The sequence below is a fragment of the Corapipo altera genome, unplaced genomic scaffold, assembly GCF_003945725.1.
Source record: "Corapipo altera isolate COAL_440 unplaced genomic scaffold, ASM394572v1 0, whole genome shotgun sequence".
Classification (NCBI taxonomy): Eukaryota; Metazoa; Chordata; class Aves; order Passeriformes; family Pipridae; genus Corapipo; species Corapipo altera.
The window spans coordinates 30,956,238-30,982,009 of record NW_020884872.1 but is presented as its reverse complement, the minus strand read 5'-3'; the positions used below and the strand labels follow the sequence as shown (position 1 = coordinate 30,982,009).

General features: G+C 40.9%; 1 protein-coding gene across 5 annotated transcripts in view; it reads right to left on the bottom strand.

Annotated features, from left to right (window-relative positions):
- Positions 1-25,772, bottom strand: part of KIAA1211L (KIAA1211 like) — a 63,957-nt gene that overhangs the window by 37,066 nt on the left and 1,119 nt on the right. For 2 of the 5 annotated variants that reach the window (XM_027642023.1, XM_027642062.1), the window contains exons 1-2: positions 5,315-5,592; positions 5,169-5,232 (exon numbers count right to left, since the gene is read on the bottom strand). The gene's annotated coding sequence lies outside the window, so the exon portion shown is untranslated. Of the gene's footprint in view, positions 1-5,168; positions 5,233-5,314; positions 5,593-5,664; positions 5,714-7,449; positions 7,470-25,772 lie in introns of those variants that run through there. The other 3 variants (XM_027642051.1, XM_027642043.1, XM_027642034.1) reach the window with 3 other exon arrangements.

The window sequence follows — 25,772 nt, the reverse complement described above, 5'->3', positions numbered from 1 at the left end:
GCTTTCTGCCCACACCACAATAAACATCATGGTTGAGTCCTTTCATCATTGTTTGGAACCTTCCTCCACACCCTATAAGAAAAACAGGATTTCACAAATGTAAGTAGGTACTCTTTTTGTCATTTACTCCCTCACAACATGTACTTCCAAACTTTTAATTCTTACTATCCACTCAGGACATATTTGTTGTCATGCGTTTGAAAGACAGAAAATACTTTGTAGCTTTTGTCTCCTCATATACTTGCAGGTCTGTGCTCCAAACCACAATCTGTGCTGCAAAGCAAGGATATAAGCAAATGGAAATAACTGCCACTTGCTCAGGTTCTTGTTTTCTCCTTTGCTCCTTCCCTGCACCAATAATCTCAGAAAATATAACCTCTGGCAAGTCATTCTGCATGTATAACCTCCAGCTGCCACTTCAGACTTACAGACTTTTGGAAGTCAAAACCCTGAATGTAGCTTAATAGTTTTTACTGCCACCTCAACAGAAATCTAGAACCAAGTCTCCAGTGCACCCTACAGCACCTGCACGAGCCCAGTCATTCCGCTGGACTGGGAAATAGAAAGCATTTCACGGAATCAGAGAATTATTAGGGTTGGAAGGGACCTCTGGTCCAACCCCCCCAGCAAGGCAGGGTCACCTAGAGCAGGTGACGCAGGAACATGTCCAGGTGGGTGGGTTTTGAAAGTCTCCAGAGAGGGAGACTCAACGACCTCCCTGGGCAGCCTGTTCCAGTGCTCTGCCACCCTCAAATGTAAAGAAGTCCTTCCTCATACTGAGGCGAAACTTCTTGTGTTTTAGTTTATGGCCACTGCTCCTTGTCCTGTTGCTGGGCAACACCAAAAAGAGTCTGGCACCATCATCTTGACACCCACTTTTGAGATATTTATATGCATTAATGAGATCCCCTCTCAGTCTTCTCTTCTCTAGACTAAGTAAGTCCAGCTCCCGAAATCTGTCCACATAAGAGAGATTAAATGCTTTTCCTAATGTTCTTCAAGCAGAATGTCTCAGAGTAGGGACCGGACAGTCTGCCATGCAGAAGCAGTGCTCAGCTCCAGGCTGAGCTTTGCTGGAGCCAATGGCATAGACTGAGGTGCCCTCTCTGGTCTAGGGCCCAGCTCCCCATGGCACCCTGTGATGTAGTGAAATGTAGGAGGCAAAGGGAACTCGATCATGCTCCCTGGGTCTCCCCAGGAAGGGGTTCCATAGAATCACTGGTGGGGAATACACTGGGAGAAATGTCTCCCTTCTCCCACATCGACACTCGCCCTCAGTCGTCTTCTCATTTCTGCCACTGGGACAGAAGTTCTCCCTATCCTCCTCCGACCTGAGTACCATTTTCCTTGTAAAACCCCTCACCGGTTTAAGATCTCTGGCAGAAAGCTCTCATATGCACATTTGTCCCTGGTTGCATCTCCCTCTAGGCAATGGAAAGAGGAAGACACTTCAGGAATTAATAAGTCTAAAACACTTTACTCCAACAGACACCCCTGTGCAGAAGGCATCTCTTCCTTTCTGCTCCTTATAAACATGATTTTCAGGTTCCTGTATAGCCTTTGGGGCTTACTTGGCACAGGGGGTAGAATGGTGGCGATGGGAATATAGAGCCATTTGAAGACTTATCACACTTGTCCCCAGGCTCCCTTCTTTGAATATACCACAAATGTTTTACTTCAATTCTCAAAAGCCTGATGAGATGCAGGTTATTAATTCATGACTATGACAAGATTATTATGGTTAATTTAACATGTGCAGGCACTTAACTAACTACTGTTGGGAAATATTTGTCATTAATTCAAAAATGTCCTGCCTGTAATTTGGCAGATATAGTGCAAGAGTGCAGCAGAAATCCAGCATGACATAAAGAGCACTCATCTGCCATCACCTTTACTTGTGCCTGTACAATGCTTGAGTTCTGCCTGATTGAAATGAGCACAACAAAATGTACTGCAGCATTCACAGATTAAATGGCATTGGCATTCAAACACTAGAAGGAGCCCAGACGTAGGAAGTGGAACAGAGAAGCACATAATCTCCCCATGGGGAGTGAAAAGGACACCACTGGGAGAGAGGGTAGCAGAGCACTATTCCTAATCAAAGCTCAGAAAGCAAAGCTACGCAAACAAAAGCTGCTTGCGTGGGCTTTCCTCCCACCTCCTGTGGGTCTGCCTTGATTCCTACCAAGGCAGATGATGCAGAGTAAAACCAGTGGTTTCATTTAGGAGCAACCTGTCCCTCAGTCATGGTACAGACCTCCAGGGTCATCCCACCACTCTTGGGGAGGGAACTCCCTACTTCAAACTGCTGTGCTTTGCTTGCTTTCCCAGGGAGGCAGGTGAAAAACCTGTGTGCACAGAGTTAGTTACAGCAACAAATTAAAACTCATGTCCAAAGTGACCAATCTCACGGCACCTTTGAAGTGTCCCAGCATTTCTTGGCCTTTTCTGATCCTTTGGGGTGGTCCAAAGGCAGTGATGAATTATTTTGCCCACAAAGGCTCTTTACCTCTGTATTTTTGCAAGATCTATCACTATCATATGCATCCCACCTATCAGCCCCTTCCTAGTGCAGGTACTCCATGCATGGCCTGGTCTTTTTCAGTTCTCTCATACGGTAAACTCTCTTGACAAGCAACATATTTTGGTGCACTTACATCTTTGAGCTTCATACAGGTGTTTCAGGATAAAATTTGGGAACATACTACCAGGGGGGAATTTCCAGAGCATTGAATCCTCCGTTGTTGCTGGCAAACACTCCATACAATCCCTTCACAGGCTAATTAAAGTCTGATTTTGAAAATTATTCAAATTCAAATGCTATTCAAGAACTTTGTAACTCTTATGTGTTAGAAATTCCCAGACTAAATGACCAGTCTATACCTGTTTATTTTTGTGTCAATGCAATACTTTCTTTGAAACAGCTTTTCTGGTCTGCCACAGGTATTTAGAGAAGATGGCCATCTCCCCTTTCAGCCTTGATCTGCAAAGCCAAACAAGCCATGGCACCTTAATTTCCTCACAGAGATAAGCTCTCTATTACCCTGGCCATCTTACTTATCCATCTTTGCACCCATGCTACTCTGAGCTCATCTCTTCTGGCAGTCACATGTCCAGAACTGGACACTGGATCCCAGGCAGCCTCAATAGCTAGATGACACAAAAGTCACGCTTGGATTTAAGCTCCCTAGCTCCTAGTTAAGCTTGCATATGTTGGCAGACAAACACAGAGGAAAGCATTTACCTGCTTCCTCTAGTCTGCTCTCTACTGCAGAGTCCAAGGACATGTTTGAGCTATTTATTATCAAGAAATGCTGTTCAATGCAAGGACAATGTTCCAATAACCTCCCCAGACTTGGCTCTTATCTATGTCCAAGCACCCAGATGCTGATGCTGGCTGCCAATACTAGAGTACAGGACCCATTCCAGCTTCTTTTCAAATCCCGAAGTGCCGGCATACGTTCCTTTGGCTGGATTTGCAAGGGCCCAGCCATCTGTGTATCTGCAGAGTGCCTCTGATGTAGGTATAACATGAAAATATTTAGCCTTTCACATGCAGTTGGCAAATGCACTAGCTCAGGCTTGAGGAAATTCTGACCTTCTTTGCTTAGGGGCCTCCTTCCTTTCAATATGTTTAAAAATATTTGTGAGTCACAGCAAGAGGTAGGGAATGACATGTCTAACAGAGCTCCCAGCTCTGTCAGAAAAGCGTTATTAAGAGTACACTATCAGGCTTTGTGAAAAGAGGAAAGATCAGGAACTGCTGGGTGACTTAATCTCTTGTGTCCCACCTATCCTATGAAGGTGCTGTTTTACTAAAACAGCTAGATCAAAGCTCCTAAAGAGGTTTCTGCTGTTAACTGTCTCCTGAAAGCTGCTGACCTTGAGACTGGAACAATTAAATGAAATGTGAAGCACCTCCTCAAACAGATATTTTTCCTTCTCTGTCCTACATCACCGAACCACACAGTAGTATGAAGTTACACACTTGGGAGAGCTTTTTGTAATAAAGAACATCCTGAACTGTATGAAGATACTGCCCTGATACATATTTTTTCTCTCGTCTTAAGTGGACACATACCCTGTAAGTCCTAGGAATGAATGTATGAGCTCTTCTGTAAGTATCTCCCACATGTATGATAGAGACAGAAGCCAGATTGGACTGGCACACTTTGAAAAGCAGCTGCTGTATCAGGTATGCAATGTGAGACTCTGGGAATTGTTTTTCTGAATACTAAATGTGGAAAATATCAATTGAAACTGCACTTAGTCCCTCTGAAGAAATCAGCTTCTGAATGCCTTCAAGTCAGTACTCAAATTAAACAGCTTCATATTAGAGATAATTAAAATATATTGCTTAAAAATAATCTGATCTTTTATGTCCCTATTCAGAATCCACCGCTACAAACTCCTGTGCAAAAACCTTGTAAGCATGCTTGCAGTGTACATGTCCTAGAGATGTGCGGCCAGATCTTTGGCTGATGTCACTTGGCAGGCCTTTGCTCCAGTTCACTGGAGCTGTACCAAATCATATCACTGAAGAGCTGGAATGTACTGCTTATAAACTTCTGAAAAAGGCAAGTCAAATAGCTTGTATGCACCTGGAGAGATTAATTTCCATGTTTTTCAAAATATGAAAACTGTATTTTCTTTGAGGAGTGGTCCTTCACAAAACTATTATGCCTGCCCTGTGCCAGCACTAGATACGAATATACTCTGGTTTAATTCCCACCATCTCTGCTATCTGTGAGTAGAGAAGATACAGCACAAGGAAGACAATTTTTTTTTGTAAGTATTTTTCTTAGAATGGCATATCACTTTAATTTTTACATTTGACAAAGAGCTTCTACTTGTAATCTATCAGAGGAAAACAAAAAGCAGTAACAAATCCCACTGTGTTACCAGCCAGAGGCAATGACTGCTGGCCTCTGCAAACAATACATAGTTAGAGGAACTTGCTGCGTTCCATTTTGTAAACATGGTACAAGGAGTGAGTTGCAGCAAGAGCACAGCAACCAATAACTCCTGATCACTTAAAGATTTTTCATTAGCCAGTTCTACAATAAATTAACTAGAGAAGTGTAAAGGTTGTTTTCAACAATTTATAAACACCCACTACAAGGACCTAGGGAAGACAGTTCATCTTTTCACTTAACTTTTTTACTTACCCTCCGATGAAAGTTTAATAAGTACAGAGGCTGGTGAATACTCCCAGAACTGAATGCTGTGCACCTGTGTAACCAAGAAACACATTTCATCTGTCAGAAAACAACTTTTAAAACACTTCAGACATAAACTTCCTTCAGCTGCTTACCTGCGTAGGTTCCTGTTTGCCAGATTCAATGTACCACAAAAGGCTACTGGTGTTTCAAAAGGGATCTGTCACCTTCCCAAACATTTAAGTGGTAGCAAACCCAGCAGAGGTACTTTCAAATTTTCCCAGAGAATTCTGAAAGTCTTGATTTGGTTTGACTTCGATAGTGCACCCTATGTCTCATCAGTTATCCAGCACGGGGCTACTATCTGCCTTCCCAAAGCACGAGTTATTAGCACTGCCCTGATCCTTTCACCAAGTGATCCCTGTATCTAACGCGGAAGGAGTCGGTCCGAGGAGAAAGCACCAGTATCCCCCAGTTGCTAGGTAACAAGCAGGGAGATCCTGACCTGAATTCTTAGTGGAGGCTGATGTTGCTCAGGAAGCTTAGCTGGGTCCCTCCTGGAAAGGGAGGGCCATGCCAAAAAGTTCCTCCTGGCTTTGCAAAGGCCATGGCGTAACATCACGCAGGACAAAGGGACAGCAGCTGAGCTATTTTTATGACAAAAAGGCACCTGTTCTGAAAATAGGAACATATGCAAAAATGGAGGGTGAATTTTTTGCTCCTTGTGCCAATGAAACTAGAGTGGTTTTAACATTAAAATGATATCCTTCTATTTCAAATCTTGACATTAGATAAAGTGGAAGAAGCCACCCATCATGTGCACAGCCTCAACATTAACAAATGCAACGACAGAATATTAAGCATATGAAAGTAAAAAAATATAGGTTATCCCAGACATGTATGCTAGGAATCATAACCTAGAAAACTGAAGAGAAGCAAATCAGGAAGTTAGTGATGACAGAAAAACTCTGCATTTTCTGTCCGTGTAAATATTTTAAGTTACTGCCATGGCACTGTATTAATTACTCTATTTAGCTTGCAAACTCCTTAGGATGTATTTTCAAAAAGAAGAAAAGTAAGGGCTGAGCTAGACCTGAAGTGCCTCTGGGTCCCTTGGATGGGGTATACCTGACGTCAGTCAACCTGTATAGCGAGTGGAAGGAAATAATGCCTCCTCATATGCAGCTTAATACAAATGTTGAAGACCCAATTATCTGGAAAAAATGCCTGTTTGCTTTCTACTGACTCCAAGGAACATCTTGGTAAATGAAAGCAATGCTGTGACCACCACGTGTGGCATAGCTCACACATGCTGGAGGGGCCTGTGAGGCCAGGAGGACTGAGGGGTATCGGTGCAGAAACAAATCTTTTCACTCCAGTTGGCTGCTTCGCATCTGGGCACATTCTCACTTCCTTGCTTAAGTAGGTTCTGCCAGTCCCAAACAGGAACATCTATGAGGACGTGCAGCTCAACCAGGGCAGTAGCTCCCCCATCACCTTTGTAGGGCACACTCTCTGCAAGAGAGATTTGCAGTGGGTATAGTGCCACACAGCAACCACATGGGCAAAAGCTCTTTTAAAGAGGTGTCTCAGGCATAGGAAGACTGGCCTGTCATGTCTTGAGAAGTGCAGCTATGACCTTAAAAGGGAATTACTCCACAATAACCTTTTATCTGGTAGAAACAAAGCAATGCTTTAATGGAAAGGAAATGCACACAAGTGTCTTTGCAGAATGCCAGCCTAGCTCAGCTATACAATGGCACATCTAATGCTTACTCCTAATGCATGTAGTGTGGCCCCAAAAAAGACTGTCCTTTGATATAGCCAGGTACAGTGTGTTCAGCACAGGCTCCTGGTCAGAAAGCAGTCTCTTAGCTATGCTTGAAATCTCTCCCTCCCCCATAAATGTCCATATTTACCCAGGGAATCAGTCTATCCCTGCAGCAATTATAACTGTCCAAAAGCAGATAAGTATTAAGGTGCTCCAAGTACCTTTCTGAACAAGTGCCAAAACCCATCACATTAATAGGAAAATTATAGTTCTTTTGTTCATTTCCCTTCTCTCATTTTATTGCAGAAACAGGAAGAGCTCAGTGTTAAGTCCTATCCCAAAAGCATTTAAATTGTCAGACAAAATAGTTACGGATGTCATGACCTGAATTCAGCAAAGCTGAATTAATTCAGGCTTTAAATAGAGTCACATTAAAAAACACCCCAAAAACATATAGATAACCCAAGAGACATTGGGAGGAAACAAACTGAAATTTTAAGATGTTAAATATATACTCACCTGCTGCTAAAGAAAAGCTGATCATGTGACAACACTGAGCACAAATTGGACATCACAGCTCTGTGCAGTGCAACTGATTTTTAAGTAGTCCAGATATCCTAAAACAATTTTCTGACAAAAGGCCATCTTACAGATATCATCACCAGAAGGCAAAACAATGCAGAGAATCTGCTCATAGAAATATTTGTATTTTAGATAGCACTAGATTAATTTTTTTACTATAGATTCTGTTTTTTGCTACTTTAGTGCATCTTCTCCTACAAATTCTTCCAAATGGCCCTAATGTACAGCAATGCAACAGGCTGACACTAAATAGCAGAAATTAGAGAAAACAGAGGAAGCTTGGCAAAATGAAAGGTGCAGCCAATATAAGCTTTTAATAACAAGGTCCTTAATAGAGACAAAAAGAAATTAAAAGACACAAGTATGGTAGATTTGAGAAGAAATGGAGAATTGCTGAGCCTGAGAGAGAGAAGAGGGAAAACCTCTCAGGGGCAAGAACTTAGATGTGAAAGGGGAGAAGGAAGATGAGAAAAATACTTCGGATTTTTCTGAACACAGACTGAAGGGCAATTGTGAAGACCGGAAAGAGAGCCATGGGAGATGCTTCAGGTAGGTGCCAGAATCCAGTGATCTCCTGGCCACATACGAGGAAATGGCTTAGTCTGTGATTTGTCATTGACACTCTTGGCAAAGCTACTGTAGGGCCATTGATTTAAACTTCTGTGCAGAAAAGCAAATGCGAATGGTACATGGATCAGAGTGATAGACAATTAAACAATGAGAACTGCAACACAATAAAGCAGTTTTATATAAAAGTTAAAAAAAGGATGTAGATGGTGACAGCTGTTGGAAATGCCAATTCCAGAGAGAGCCCAAACTGGGCACCTTTCCACTCTCTGAACATTTCCTCTGATCATGTCTTGATCAGCAAAAATGGGTAAGTAGTAGAATGGATCAGGGTGGGGTACAGAAAATCCATTCCATGGTGTTAAAAATAACCTGTCACATCTTCCTGTTGTCTAAACTGGCATAACTCCATTGGCTTCATATGATGCCAACTTAAGATCTGGTCAAATGCAATGAGTAAGAGGAAGGTGGCAGTGCCCCTTACATGTTTCCCTTTGCCCGCAGGCAGGTTTCAGCAAAGTGTGTCTTCCAGGGGAAGATACTTAATAAAGGATTTAATCTTCCTGATGAATACGAAGAATGCCAGAGTACCAAACCTGTCAAACACACCCTGCAACAAAACACATTTTTAAAAATTTGCTTTATTCAGCTCTATTTTTGTAAAGCCATGTAAAACGGAGAATTCTAAATTGCCTGACTTCAACCACTGGAAGTCAAACGCTCCTGTACAAATCTCACTGCAGAAGTGCAGTATCACAGTAACTGAGATCTTACATAATCTGGTCACATCTCCACACACATCAGGAACACAGTGCCGAGAAGTCTCCCAGTTGTTCAGCCACAGAAGGAGCTGCGTGAAGCACTGATTCATGCTGATGAATTGTAACCAAGCAACACTGCCAGCATCTCTCCAGCCCATTGTTCAACTGAGCTGAGGAGAATAGCAGCAGAACAGCACTGAAAATCTGCCAAACTTCGACTTCAATTAAAGAATACCATCCCTCTAATACTAGATATAGTAAATTCTTTAACCAAAGTTTAACAGAAATAAACTGTTACTTCTCTCTCAGTAAAAAGATTATGTCATGCCTGAAGGCAGCAAATTAATTTCTGTGCGTCCATGACCTCTTGTAAATCATCTTTACAAAAGAAACAGTTCAAATTCACTTTACACAGAAAATGGAGGGCAATGAATTATTCATCTGAGCAGAGGGACAGAAATACTGCCTTTTTTTGGTTTGGCTGTTGGATGCTGAGGGAAACTAAAGACAACTTTCTCAGATACAGTAACTAATCAGCAGCAACACAGACGAGGTGGAAAGGAAGTAGATACTTGAAAATTTTGTTCACTGAGAGTTAGCAACTTTTTTCCACATAAGCATCTGAAACCAACAGTTAATGCACGGAATACAGCTACTACATCATTGATATGAACCTTATTATCAACAGAGGCATTAAAAAATTAGGTTGCAATACTGACATTTTTTTCTTTTATTGCGGTTAAGTCTGAGGGGTTGGATTATTTGTTGTGTTTAATGCCACTGGTCTGGATATCAAGAACAAAATTCACTGTAAAATTATCCATTCTTGCTCTTCATGGAAATAAGAAGACGACACAGTCTGCCAACAAGACTGTTGGTTTCTAGAGAATTTAAATTTTTTAGATGTCCCACAGTATCCTCATTTCACCAGAAAAAAAAAATCGCATGTATAAATTAAGATACAGAATTGACTTGTTCTTATAACGCAAAAGACAGGCTAGCAGCTGTAGGCATTTCTCAGAGCACAAAAACCAAAAGCACTGACCTGTGAAACAGAAATAGTAATAACATCTGCTAGATTTCTGGGCTCTGAAATCACATTCCCTGAGAGCAAGTTTCCAAACTTATGTAAGATACCATTTCCCTTTTTAATGGATTATGCTTCTCTTTTGAAACTTTACTTAAAAGCCTGAGTGTAAAACCACATATATCTTTCTTCTCTAGGAATTAAAGTAGTAGAGCAAAGTTACAAACTGCCATGGCATAGGCATAAAAATAGATTTATCAATGTCTCTCCAAATTTGTGATATCCTAGAATGACTTAGGTTGAAAGGGACACTAAAGATCATCTATTTCCAACCACCCTGCCATAGGCAGGGACACCTTCCACTAGATCCAGCTGCTGCAAGCCCCGTCCAACCTGGCCTTGAGTACTTCCAGGGACGGGGCATCCACAACTTACATCAGATCACGCTCTTTCCTTACTCCCTGCTTTTCTTTCTAGGCTTTTTTTACAAACCAGATTCCTAGGTATGGTCTTCTCAATCCCACCATGGGGAAATTAAGCAGTCCTGTATTCACTGTTTTGCATAGAGGATCACCAGGATTTCACACAGGTAGGAATGCTGCTGCTTGGATTCTCTCTACTTGACAGTTTAGGGTCCTTCTTTTATGTCCTCAACACTGCCACAGGTTTTGACACTACACAGTATACTCCCTAGAGGGTCAAAGTCTGCTCTCCCTTGGCTTGAGTGTGAGCAGATATTTAAAGCAGAACTTGCTCTCCCCTTCTTCTTTCCCCTCGTATGTTTGCCAGATGCCTTTATTTAATGTCTGTTCCCTGGACTGGCTCTTAGATTGATTTCTTCCCTCTACATTTGCCATCTGCTGGTCCAAACAGCTAAACAATACACTTACTTCTCAATCTCATAGCATTGATTCATTCTTGCTGTCAACCTGGCATCCAAAATAGTATGGTAGGTCTGGGTAAGGGCTTGCTCCACCAACAGGAATTTCCTCCTTGTACCTTTGCAAGCCCTTATCACAGGAGCAAAGTTTTTAAGAAGGAACAAAGCACAAAGCCAAAGTGAGAGACAGGTACCGAGAGGAACTGAACCACGTTGTCTTGATAACAGGAAGTGGTCTGTGTTGTGGCTATTTCTTGGAAACAGAATTTGCAGCCCAGGCAGCTGGGTATGGCTTTGTACAAAGAAGACATCAAGCTGTATAGCAGCTAATGGCATGTGCACTTCCAAAAGAAACAAATACTTTGTGGAAAAAAGTTTGACTTAGAGCCTTCGAATCCTTTTCCAGAGTCTTCAGCAACTGTCTTCCTCTCTCCAGTGAAAATTTATGAGGATTCCTGTGAAATAATTGGTGTGAATATGGGCACCATGCCTGTGCCCTGCAGGGTACACAACCTGGGCAGCACTAGAGGGGAAAGGCCAGAACAAGGGCTTGCAAAACTGCAACAGCAGCTGGCTGGGAAGGGTGTGAGGAAGAGGACAGAGGCAGCACAGAAAGAGGAGGAAAGGAAAGGTGCCAAAAAGTCTTGTTATGACCCCACCTAAATGCTTAACAGCAAGGTATTACTGAGTTGCCTAAATGTGCATGTTTTACCCGTCCTGTTACATTAAACTCAGAATGTTTTAGAGACGAGTCTGTCTCTTGAGTGTTTGCACAGTTCAAAGCACAATAGCTCCTTGTGCTGGCTGAGTCCTTTGAATGCTGCAAGAATACAATTAAATAATAGGAGCAGTAAAAAGCTTCATCCTATTCATACTTGAGAAGATCTTGCATGGCTCTGGACAAATCACAGCCACAGCAACACTCAACAAACACATTTTCTAATCCTCTCATTATTACTGTTGCTTTCACTTAAAGGTATTTTAAAGAGAGAAAAAAACATTCCTTTCATGAAAAAATACGTATTTCATTTAATATCTGAATGCCACAAAAGACCAATAGTATAAGTGAATAAAAGCTTGAGAATTCCTGGTTCAATGCTTCTCTGTATGCTTAAATTTGCATATACACTTGCCTTTTTATGTTTTTCCTGTGATTTTGGTGGCTCAGCTGACATCCAAATAGCCTGCCTGCTCTCAACTTTGCATCACATGGTGAAGTAAGTGGGAACAGTGTGAGGTCTGCAGGGTCTCAATCTCTTAATGTTTAGATAAATGCTGACACTACAGAGCTGGTCCTAGTTTTTCAGAGCTTCCAACCTGTTATGAATCTAATAGAGAAAACCCAGCACTTCAGTGTTCTTGGTCTCAGCAGCTCTGATCCAATGCCCGTTGAAGCCAAAAGAAAGGTTCCTTAATTACCCAGGTAGTGTCAAATCAAGCTCAATTAGACTCAAGTGCCACTGAAGAACAAGATGTAAACGCAAATTCCTTCACTACTGAACTGTACAGCACCGACCTGCCTGCTCCAGGTCTTCGTGTAACCTGATACTTCATACACCACCCAGCGTTCAAGGGAGTGGTGCTGAGAAACACTTCCTGAAATTCCAAAGCTGCTTTATCTGCTTCACGTTGCTAGTTCACAATGAGATTGCTGGTTGTCACCATCATGAATGGAAGGATAAAAATTCAGTGATAAGTTATGAAATGTTACATCTGCTCAAGAAGGCAGAACCACCAGCCAAAACCAGTGTGTCACAGAAATGGGTAAAACAGCACCAGATTTAGCCAGATCCAGCACAAGCCAGGTTTATATTTGAAAGCTGCACTGGTACAGATGTTAGTAGGTGTATGAATAAAGGAGCAGAAGATTGTACCACCAGTCTGCATATCCATGGTAACAAAGAGAGGATCTCCTGGGAAAAGAAGCTGTGAGTGGGGGAACAAAGGAGCTTTATTCTTTTCCCCTTTGCCTTAGCTTTCACACTATCTAGCAAGATCATTTAGGCCGGGGCCATGTTCATCCCTGGATTACAAGAGCAATGAGAAAAAAGAACAATATGGCACCTTCAGCCCTCAGAGCACTTGTCTAGCTTGCACTGCGGTCCATGTCTCTGTATGTTCACAGCTGCTGTTCCACCTAGGCTGAAGTTGATGCAAACACACCCAGTCACACTACAAACAACCCATTATAGTAGACACAGTACAGAACAGTACCCAAGACATACACTGGTGAGTTGGGGTGTGCAAGCTACAGAAAGAAACAGTGGCCTGCTATGCAGCTCTCAGTATACAGTATTTAGGCATGAATCGTGGAATCGTTTAGGTTGGAAAAGATTCTAAAGGTCATTGAGTCCAACCATTAACCTAGCATTGCTACGTACCAGTATTGCTCATTTCTCTTTGTATATATGAGTATGTTCTGAATACATTTATGATGACACAATTGCATCCACTCTAAGCCAGGTTTAACAACCTTTACTGTCTTGTAACTACTCATAAAAGTTCTATTACTACTGAAGGACAATGTCCAGAGAAAGAATGACCAATCGCAGAAGCAATTAAGTTACTGGGATTTCCATGCAACACACAGGGATACCAGTGTCCTCACATGTGTGCCTATTCCATCACTCATGGTTCAAAGGGCAACTCCTTGAGCTCCCACTCCTCTGTGTTCTCCAAACTACACTCACAGAACTGCCATCTCCATCCATCTCCTTACAGCCATCATTTGGGCAAGAGGGAGGTGCTGCACCCGGCACTGACTGAGCCCATATGGACTGGATTCTGGGTACCTGCGTGCTGAGCTGCCAGCCAGGAGGTCAAAGAGAACAAAAGAAATAGGCACCATCTGCCCTATTGCTGTATGTAACCTCTGAAGCAAAGGGATGAAAAATTGTTGCAAATACAGCTATTTTTAATAATCTCCTTTTTTTATTCTCCTGCCCCCAACAAAAATTCCAGTTTATCCATTTATGAGTCTGAAGCTCTCTGCACATGGTCCATTTCTCTTGCTCCTTCCTGGTCCAGGTTCTTCCTGGTCTTCACAATAGGCAAGAAAAAGTGACTTCAAAAAGAAAGGACGACAGAAAATAAACCAAGGCAATAAAACATTAACATAGCCAAAAAGTCATCTGAACATCCAAACAGGAGCAGAAAAGCTCCTTCTTCTTTTTAAATCCATCTTTTGTTTCCACGCTACAAGGTATGTTTTTTAATAGTTTGTTCTAAAGTAAGTTGGGCGTGGTCTTTTTACTAACTATTGTATGATTTGATAATTATATAGCAGAGCAAACTACTTTCCTAATCTCAAATAAACTCTTAAATTCTACAGTGCCTTTAAGAAAATGGGGCTTAAATACCTTTTATTTTTTTCCAACATCATGTATGCCCAGGAGAAAGCAATTTTTCCTCTATTTAAGTTGGTCTTGAAAGTCTTAGAATTGACAGTTGCATATAAACAATTTACATCCTCACTTTTACAGCTACATGAAATAGCATTAATTTATGCAGTACACAATGTCTTGATTTCCTGATTAGTCTCCCTTCGGGCTTTCACTGTAAGTCAGTGATATTTTATTAGAGATAAGGTAACAGTGATACTTGCATTAATTTCCTTCATTACATTCAGCTGCTTGTAACTTTGGCGGGTGGTGTAACTTTTAGGTCTTTTGAATGGGGGGACAAAAGGATTAATAGCTTGTGATGATGTAACTGGAGTGTCCACCTCACAAACAAGAGGTAGGTTATGGCTGCACAATGAACCTTGGTTCTGACACACTCAAGCTTGGGGTTTGACTCAGCAAAGTAAATAAAGCTCTTTTCAAGCAGTCTGCACAAAGTTGTCAGGGCGTTCTGGTTTAACACACAGCACAATATCATGCATTATACATGCAATGGAATTAATTAATACGTTTAAAAACTGTCAACTACCAGGTGTAAGCACTTCAATCTGCTGTTCCTAAGCAAAGTGGCTGAGAGTTTAATAAAAAACATCAGAAAGATTTGGTAAAATTTCAACATAATTTTGATTATGAACCTTCTCATATAAGTAGACTCCTTGCATGTTCCCGTTGCAGTAACTCTCTCACCTCCACTAGCAAATGGCTTTTCCTTCCTCACCCTAAGCTATTAAAACAGATATTGTATCCAGATCACTACAGGCTGCCGTGGAATATAAAGTTTTAATGACACCACAGCAGACTCTTGGGCTGAGCTTAAAAGAGCTCTCAGTTTTAGTCCAAATCTAATGGTAAACAGAGTTAGGATGATGCTCAGTGCTATTGTAAATTCCAACCACATTCCATCTTGAAGAATGAATGGAGAAAAAAAATGGTGTAACCACTTATAAATATTATGATGAAAACTAGATTGGTCACTTTTATTTTGCCCTAGGCTTCAGAAACAGAGGCCATTAAAATAACAACTAGTCTGATAGAAAAGCTAGGCAGAAATTAGGCTTTATATTGTGGAGATACAGCAGACAAAATGTAGTGCTGTAGGAGCAGATGTGGTTTTAAAAAACAGTAAAATACTTTTCACCAGAATTCGCAAGTTCATTTTGTGGAGATGGAGTCAGGAAGCCCTTGCTGGACATTCCCACCACCAACTACAGATCCAAAGTCCCCATGAACCCAACAGAAGGTTCATACTGAGCTGTACCTATTTGCACACATGGTCCTCTTTTATACTGTGACTGAGCTACAGCTTGTGATTTTGTTCAGAATAAGACTGCAAAGCAGCTGAGTTGGTTATTAAACCAGACTGTTGAAGCAAGTGTGTAAAAATTACAGAATTCAACTTAAAGGTTACAGTCTAATTGCCAGTATCTTACTTTGACTAAGGAACTTGCTGCATCAGGCTCACTGCAAGAGTTGCAGAGGATATTTCTGCGAAGTTTCAAAAAAACTGACTAAAAATCTCTTGACAATTTACAGTGTTCTCTGCTCACAGAGTCATTTTGCATCAGATTCACAGGACTAGCTTTTACTAAAAAAATCCTCTCACCATGACAAAGGTTGTGGAAACAACCTCTTTAGAGTAAACAGCCCTTCCTTAAAGCACTCCAGAGTCCAAACAGAAACCCTCATACGCTTGTGCTAACAGTGTCAAGTTACACGAGAGATGGTAACCAGTTTAAAGAGCATAATTTTGTCAAAACAATAGGCCAGCTACCATTATCCTTCCCTATACTGTGGACTCATTGCAAATGTCAGAGAAGCCAGACCGTTCACCTGGTTCAGATATCTCCAAAATGGACTAACCTTCAGTCCCATAAAACTGAACTTGGCTTGTTCAAGGGTTGAAGCCCACTTGGGGATCCTGGAATATCAGATATGTGGTACTATATTATTACAAACCCAGGATTTCAACTTGTTTCTAGGAAAGAAATGTCTTTCTTTTTCTCCTATCTTATTCCACTGTTAAATTTCAAGCTAATAACCCATTGTTGTGACTGAGCAAAGCATTACTGAAGCAATGGCTACAATTCAAAGCAAGTGTAAAATGCAACAGAGCTTCCTTATCCATGAACGTAATGAGAGCGAAAGAACCATCACCTGTAGATGCATGGCAAGACCAAAGAAGCAACTGATGTTGTGGGTCAGAAGAGACTTCCTTTAAGATTACTATCACAAATTCAGGTATTTGTATGGAAGAGATGTCTCTGCAGGAAAGAAGAAAGCAAGGAAGGAGAAACTCTGCTGAAAAAACAGTAGCAAAGTCAGCAGAAAGTATGAGAGAAAGAGAGAACAGTTGTAGAAAAAAATTCCCTGAAAAGGCCTAATGACAGCATTACTTCATGGGTGGCAGAACAAAGTAGTAAGTGATGCTCAGAGAAGCCTCCCTCCTCTTCGCTGCATTCTACTTCATCCATGGAATCAAGGTTTGCTTTGGTTTTTCAATTATCAGGATTGGATCTGGCTTCATCAGCAGATTAACATTAGCTAAAAGTTATTAAAAATTGCCTGGTTTTGACCTAAGCTTTTACAGCCTCAGATCTCAAGCAAATCCAGGGACACAAGCCCAATTCTGACCTTGCAGCAGTTCCTTGTTCTGTCTTGCCCACTTAACAGTTTTATTCACATACTTTACTCTGTGTTCTCAACTGCCTATGCAAAAGCGGAAGAAGTAGCAGCAGCAGAACGACTTTCAGGTGGGTTTTGCTGATTTGTTTCACAGCTGTGGCAAGAATTAATAAAGGCAAACTCATCGAAATACAGTAGTGAGCCTGTTCTACAGCCACGAGGCCAGAGACGGGACAACAGCTACGCACCATGCCAACCACTGGGAACCCACACTCACTCGAGCTGTGCTAGAAGGCCCCCTTCTCCTGTGCTGAACCTCATCCATCTTTCACAGGTCAGTAATGCTCCTTGATGTATTCTGCATTCCAGCTTACTGGACACGTTACCTTCACTCCATCACAGCACCCAAAACACCATTCCTTTGACACGTATACAGGGGAAGAATGTACCTGAGAAATTCTGTCCAGCAGAGAGAAGGAGATCTCCTGAAGTCCCTTAGGCTTCTCAGCTGACTGCAGGATGTGCCACCGTTTCTCAAAACTAATCAGCTGTTCCAGAGAAACACGCAACTTATGAGGAGAATGTGTCAATTCATTCACCACATATGCTCCTTTACAAATACGTAACACAGATTGGAACTGACATTCAAGATGACCCACACCCTATATAAGCCTCACAAAAACTGCCTAGTTATTCACTTTTCCAGCTTGCCAAACTAAGCCTCCATACTCAGTGTCAAGCTAAAACATTTGTTAAAATAATTCTTGGCTTCCTTCCACTCCAAACAAATTTATCAGACAGATATTTCAACTCATTTCAACTCTACTCAAGCAAGCAGAAGTAAGAAGGTACAAAAGTAGAGATGTAAGATCCTTCATTAGTTAAAATATGATTTTTTTTTTTACATATTTTTCTTCCACATAAGGATAATGGAAGGTTTCGGCTATTTTTGAGGTCACTGTCTCCAATTAAGAGAAATGCACGAGCTTTAAACAAATCAGACAACCGTGGAACAATTTTAATCCCTGAATGAATAAATCCCTTGGGGGACCTGGCTGCAGAGAAATCAATGGGCAATTCTATTAAGCCTTAGCAGCAAATAAGGCACAATCTGGCTTCTACAATGGACCTCAAAGCCACAGATCCTGTCATAAGAATTTATCAGATTCGTGTGATCAGTCATCAGTGTACAGAGCCCGATTATACACAGAATTTCTTCTGCTTACAGCAGCTGTTGGAACAGCATTGTCTCTAGATCATCTTTGAGTGAGGGGCTATAATCTTATGCGGAAAAATGACAGTAATAAGTGTTAGCTGGGTGAATACTCGTTTACTCCAGTGAACTCCTACCCTTATCAGCACCCTGCTGCCCACTGACCTTACCTCTAGCTCAGAAGTGTTAATAAAAGTGTCAGCTGTGACTGTGAGAAGCTCAGCATTTGCTCCCACAGCCTTTTACAGCAACGTATAAATGACCTCCTTTGCCCTACAGACTGGAAGTGCTCTCTCTAGCTGTGGGATCAAACACAAACCATTCATATCATACTACAAAAATACGCCACAGACTGGCACAGAAGATAGAACTGTGCTTTTAAAAAAAAAAAAAAGTCATCAAAACAGAAGAGGCAACTTCCCCTCCTCCTCCATATACCTACATGCTCACCTGCTGACATCTCGCACGGTAAGGACAAAATCACTTTGCTTGATGTGATTGATACAGCCTAGGCCATATCTGGTAGCCTCTGCAGCAATACCTCGGGCTGCACCTGCTCTTGCAAATAAAACACTCTCGGGACTGTCCTGTGGCGCTGGAGACAGTGCTCGAAACCAGACTGCTAAACTCTCATGATCTTCAAAAGGGGCTGACTACATCCACTCTGCTTGTTGAAAACATTACCAGCCTATCCAACCAGGACCGTGTCCAGGGCTGTTCCAACAACACAAGAAGACAGGTGATCAGTGACAATCTGACCCAGGAAAGTTCCCCACATTGTTCAGTAGTTGAGAGGCATCTTCCCTGTCCAGCTACCCAAACTGTTCAGATCTGAGGCATGTCCAAGGTGCATGACAGCTGCCTTCTCTGCTCACAGGACTAAATTTCCTTTCCTTGAAATCAAGGTATGTGAATAAAGAAAAAGGGTGAAAATAACACACATACAGCTACTACCCAGACAGAGCTGTACTACAGACATGGCACATCCAGTGCTCAGAGTTCAGAAGTACTCACTCCAAGCATCCACTCTTTACTTACAGAGAATCAAGTTTTCACAGCCATTAAATGCTTAAAGATAGAGATGGGAGCTATCACTTCTTGCAGTGAATAGCAATCCTTACCCAATAAAATGCACAGTAGGATTTTTAGGTTAGGTGCCTCAATCCTATTTCAATTGAGTGGAATTATATCCCTGAAGATGTTAAAAGCCTCTGTATTGAGATGCCTCTTTTATCCCTTGGCACCCAAACACATCTCTAATCCATTTCACTGGCTTATGAAAGAAAGAAATACAGAAGCAATACTACAAGTCTTTTCCTCCTTCTCCTGGGTAAATAAAAAATATCCTCTGCATATTTCAGCTTTGCAATCTTGCTTCAAGTCTACCTCTGAGCACTAAAATGGAAGTCCTGTGGAAGCTCCTGAGGTAAATTTCAACACTGCCTGGTAGTATGAGACACAAGACAGGCAGAAATAGTTAAGTAGTTTAATTCACATTGGTTTGGCATTCAGCCAAAGGGGTTTTGTGGAAGTAATTAAAAAAAGGGAACCTTAAGTCACCAGAAGGAACAAATAATTTTCACAGTGACACTTTACTTTTCTTCCCCAGCATCCTTTCAGTGATGCACATTATCCAGAACTCTGTAATCTGCAAAATCAATTTAAAAGACCAATGTACAGTTATCATGTCACTCTAAAAAACTAAATTGGTAAAGAAACATAGCAGTCTTCATCTGTCGGTTCAGCAGCAATCAGATAAACTGGCTTTACAGTCTGGACCATATATTCATCTCACACAGATGTGAAAAAGGCTAAGCTACAAGATTAAATAAAACCAATATATATTGTCTACCACAACTCCTATTATTTTGAATCGATTAACTTTTGAGATAAGTACATATTCTAAGTGGATATTTGAGAGCAGTAAACTGTACAGTATCTTAACAAGCAGCTGCCGAGGAACAAGAAACCAATACGACTTCACTTTAATAATTTTGGACTGAGTGATTTTGGGGGAACGCATCAGGATAAGAAAGAAAGTGTATCTGTGCCCTGCCAAATGGGTCTGACAGTTCTTCCTGTGCTGTTAGGAAAAAAACATAATTCTAATTTCTGCTACAAAGCAATTAGCATACTAGGAGAAAATTACAGTACACAGTGACACAAGATAATGCTCCACATTAACTGTTCCTATAAACCTTAAAGGCAAGCAAGAGGGACAAAAGTAAAAAATGCTATCCTCCTTATTTTAACAAAAGATGTCTTTTTCAGAGTTAACTTCCATGTACTCATGTTTGGAAGCCAGATCTAAAATACCTGAAATAGCCTCCATTTTCACAAACTGTTTAGCATTCTTCTCACTGAAAAAAATCAGTCTTTAGAGTACAGCTGCCTTCAGTGTCCCAAAGATACCAGACACCCAGGAAAATTCAGGACACTTCACTGAAATACACTAACTTGTCTTTCTTCCAATACTCCTTTTTAAAATTCTGGGAGAACAGAGCTGATGGGAAGAGCATTTTCTTTTTCATGCTTGCATTATGTGCCAGTATAGCAAAATCCAGCCACCACTGGTAGCTTGAATGCACCAAGCAAGACATGGAGGAGGATCTCTGCAAGTCTGCATATTCATTCATGTTTACAAAACTGAGAACACAAAGGTCTAAGAGACTGATTGACCTATTTGAACTATTTGCTTAATTGATGAGCAACTCCAGGTTTCTTGTCTGCTCTTTCTGATTCACTGTCTTGTATATTTGTTCATGACACACTGTTGAAGGAACTAAGCGCTGATCTCTGGCTACAGACATCAAGTAAACTCTATTTTACTATGATACTGCCACCTATAGTCTTTCTGAACACCCCACTACCTCTGCACAGTTTTGATTTTTAAATTTCTAAAAATGGCATTGTTTATCCTTTGCTAAAGAGTTCAACATCACCCCACTCACCAAGAGAAATGTCAAATAAAAGGTTTGGGCAACAAGCTTTCATCATCTTTCCTCTGTGATTTCCAGCCCCACCTAAAGATCTTCAGAGGTTTGCCTGCCCTGATGTTCTCTGATGAAGACTCTGCTGTCAGCAGGTCTGAGAAGAACAGGCAACTCCAAGGTGAATATCTACCAAACTAGCATGAATGGTTACTTCCAATCAACAGAGAGCATGTCTAAACAAACTACACAACCAGCCCACACTGCAGAAGTCAGGGATGGAAATCAAATCTGAAGTTTCTATGAGGCCTAATGGAGAACTCTCACCAGATACTTCTATATATACTTCATTTATGCTCTACTTCTGTACACTGATTAGTACTAGTGACATTCATTCTCTTCCTCTTCCAATGTTTTTCTGTACAATAGTTTTTTTATGCTAACCCATCATTAAATTAAAAACAGATCTTGAATAGGCCAGACATATATGCCTTCCAATGCAGAGCAACACACGAAGTGATGTAAATTCATAATCTCTCTGTTTTGTAGTGTTACAAGTCAAGACCTAAGCCCTATGGATGTTTTGCTCAGCATTCCTAGCTATGGAACTGTCAACTCAAAGGTGATGCATTAAACACTATATCAACTCAGAAGGCCTGTAGCTACAGAAATTAGCTTCTTCCATTCTTCTTTCTAGGAATGGAATTAGTTAGAAGGACACAGACGAGTGTCTGTCCCTCCTTAACCTGCAATTCGTCCAAGTACTTATGGAAACTCTTGCATGTTTCCATGGTCAGCTGATAAAGTGCAGCCCCTGAATCTGCCCAACCCCCTAATGCCTTGCACAAAGCTTTGTGATACCAATTCCAGTATTAACAGAAAATGTTGCAGCTGTAAGATTTCACAAATTACTAATTGTGATGGCATACAGTGCCCCGAATCCTTTAAATTCAACGTTATATTGTATTTACAGCTTCTTTGTTCAGTTCTAGAATATTTTCCATTTTAGGAAGGAAGGAAATCTACTCAAGTTTAGAATCAAATAAACCCCACAATTCTAAAATACAGTTAGCTGATAGCATTTTATAGACAGTGAGTTAGAAGATTAAGTGGTTCCTCTGTTATTCTATTTTTCTTTAAATTGCAGAGTTGCCAAAGCTGATTTGATAAAAGAAGAATGACATGGAGAACAAGAAACTGTGTAATCTTCCCATCTCACTTACCACTTTCAGATACAAAGGAGTAAAACTGGAACCTGTCTCCCCCCTGCCCAGAATTTTTATGTGCTAAAAAAAAAAACAACCAACAAAACAAAACAAAGCACACTGAGTTTTTAGCTTTTCAGGGATGCAATATTAAACAATGTCATTAAAAATAAGCTGACTTTTTAAAAAAATAAATTCCTTTGCTGTTTAAAAAAAAAAAAGTGAAAGCAGAGCTGTTGTGTACTTTTATCCATAGAACAAACAAACTGTTTATGGAGACTGTAGCTTAGCAGTGTGAGCTAAAGCATTTTTTATAACACTGTCAAGAGTGTGTCTTGCCTGTTAGCTCAGACATCATACCTAAACCCCTAAGTGTATCCATAAAACAAAAAGCTGTATTGCAGTACAGTCAAGATATTTTCCTTGAAGGATTCCTTTCAAAGCTAGTTCTGCCTTAGCTTAGCAACAAACTTCATCAGAAAAACAGATGGTAGAGGACATCACTGAACGTATGTCCCAGCTTATACTCATGTGGGTAATGTGGGTTTTCCATACTCCTGGAGCTGACTGACGAAGTCTGCTCTGAAGCTGCTGGGAGCTTGGAGGACCATGGGCCCAAGAATTCTGAGAAACAAAATGTACTAGAAGAAATACAGAGAAATCAGTGTCCTATTTTATCTCATTCTCTTTGAACATCAACTAACAGGCTAAAAAACTTTGCCCTAAATCAATACTCCAGTAATTACACTTCACTAGACTCATTCAAGGTCATGAAGAGTCAATGGTGACAAACTGCTATAAAATCCCACTGTATCTTTTATACCTGTTTTGATGCTTATCTCTTTCAGTCATTGATTTAATCTTCCTTTTGAATTATTTCGAAATTAGTCATAATTTAAGGCATCACCAATGAGTACAGTGAAACTTGCTCCCAGGGCATGTTTCAAACATGCTGTACTAAAGCAGATACACCATCTGCTGTTTAAAGGGCTCCAAGACAGTTTTCTGTTAGTTAAATTCCTACAACTACTGGATAAAGTGCTACTGCCAAGAGGAATTCTGTTGGCTCCCTCTGAGGCTATACAGGGTACAGGCATCAGGAGTAGTGGGACTTGCAAGAGGTATAAACAAAGTAAAACGTTACCCTTGAAATCAAGACAATGATTATTTAAGTCTGAGCTTCAATAGAAACATCACTGCTGATTGTTTTCACAGAAACATCATCTAATACATTTACACTATTCTCCCAAACTAGACTGCTGTCTATGTTTTCCCACGTGCCAGCAGACCCAGTGGCTTGGCTTTGAGCTGCCAAGATTTTTACTTTCACCCTGTTATAACTCAAACAGATGTAGGTATTTTACACTCAGAATTTTACAACCCATGATGTTCACTCTTTATAGACACCAAAAAATGAAGTACTGTAGAATTACTGTACCCATTGCATTATTTACTTTTATGTTTAACTGTAAAACTTTCCATTTCAAATGTATTTCAGAGTGGCCAAAGATCCCTTTGCCTCATATTGCAATGTTCTACCCATATCCACCTCCAAAAAGTAATCAAATTTGATACTGTATCAGGAAGATCTTTCATGACACAGATTTTATGACACTGTCTTAGCTTAGCCCTCTTCATGTGTAATGATGGAGTGAGAGAGGCTGCAGTACCACACTGAGAAGGCACAAGAGGAGGAATTTGTGCCAGTATCTGCTAGTTCAAAAACATAAACTCAGAAGACCCAACCTTACCAAACCAAAGCTGAATGATGGAAAAATATAACTCTGAAGGAGTTCTGCTGACTTTGGGATGAGTACCAATCCACAGAAATGTTTCAGTACAGATAAAGCCATCTTCCTTAAGTGACAGTGTTGTCCATGAATGGCTGTTTCACTGTAATAAAATGGGTAAACTAAATGGTCTCCTGCCCTGGCTGTTTTTGCATAGCCTTTCTTCTCTCTTTAATAATATAGAGCCATAAATCTCCCAGTAAGAGAAGACTGTATATTTAATACCTTGAACACATTGCACTTTATGATTGAATTTTCATCTTTCCTGTGATTGTTAACTCTCAAAGTATGCAAAGCTGGGAAATGAAGCTTTTTCTAAGAGTGTGTTACAATCCTAGCATGTACAACCTTCGTTCTACTGCCTTCCAACAAAGATTTCCATGTTCAAGCAGATGTCTTTCAGTATTTTGGTCTCAAACAAATCAGACACATTCAGTTCCTCAGCACCTACAGTTTCAAAAAGGGACTTCTGGGCATCTGAACAAAAAGCTAAATGAACTGTGCATTGCTGTATATATACTACGTTTAATGAGTCAAAGCCAGGCCTTGCTGTTACGAAGCAAGACCTCAGAGGGCAAGACAACTGATGCACTCCAGCTGTGCAGGGCACTGGACAAGAGATCTGTGACAACAGTAGCAAAAGACTTGGAAGACACCTTCACTTTTTGCACAGTTAGTGCTCTGCAGGTTCCCATCTACAATGTGGATTGGTTATAACGCTCCAGTCAGAGAGTGGTTGTGCTGGCAGAACACGCATCTGAAACCAAGAGTGGAACAGCTGGATGCGCTGCGAGTCAATGGCCATTTACTAAATCCTCACACAAAACAGGGAGAACTTGTCTCTGTGTTGTTAGACAAAGATGATTTCACTTTAGCCCTGCTGAATCTGAAATGCAGCTTTGCTACTGCAATAAATATTTGCCTGAGACATTTCCATAATTTAATCATATTTTCAGTTGCTCAGTAACAGTTAAGTGCCAGTCCTTGCTATTAAGGAGCTTGCTCTTTCCTCCTCTTTGCTCCTCTTTTGTCATAACTGTAAATATTGAATCTGCCAGCCAAGTAATGTACAGCTGTTAATGCCCTGCACGAAGGGATAGCAGAGGCTGTCCGTACCACTACAAGCCACATGTGAGCAGAGCCCTTTTCTCTGGGGAGCTCAGCTGAGCTGCAGGCAGCAGGCACTCATATTCCCATGCACTACCTTAGAAGTAGCACTGCTCCACCCACTACTAAACAGTTTTATGGATTTTTTTTCAAGAGAAGAGTCGGACTCTATATATCTACAAGGAGACTTTATGCTAAAGAAAACATTTTTAATTAAAATCACAGTAGAATTAAAGTTCACAAGGTCACTGCGAAAGCAAAGAAACATGAGCTTCTACTGTCTATAAACTCTGACGTCTGTACACAGACAAACCAATTACCCATCACTATAAACAACCACAGACAGTTCCTACTTCATCACTGGATAAAGCAAAATGCACCTGCTCCCTTCCCTTTAATGGTAAGCCAACTCCTACCATGAAACCGCCTTCTTTCAATGATTAAAGAACTGCAAGGCAAGTGCCAGTAATAAAGTTATATTTTTTTCCTCCTGTAATCTAATCTTTGCCCTGTAGAAACTGCTGATGAGCTCAGTTCCACTTAAAATTTACATAGAAACAATCCATATCATGTTGCATGGAAAAGGACTGTTGCCCCAGTGTTTACTGGCCCAGTGATACAAGGAATGAGAAATTACTCGGATGCAAAAATGATGTACAGCATTGTATTAGTATCAAACAGGCTTTGATGCATGGTTGCTATTTTTGGAAGCTAATGATCTGTGAGTGATAAAGCAAATGAACTTTTTAATGATGAC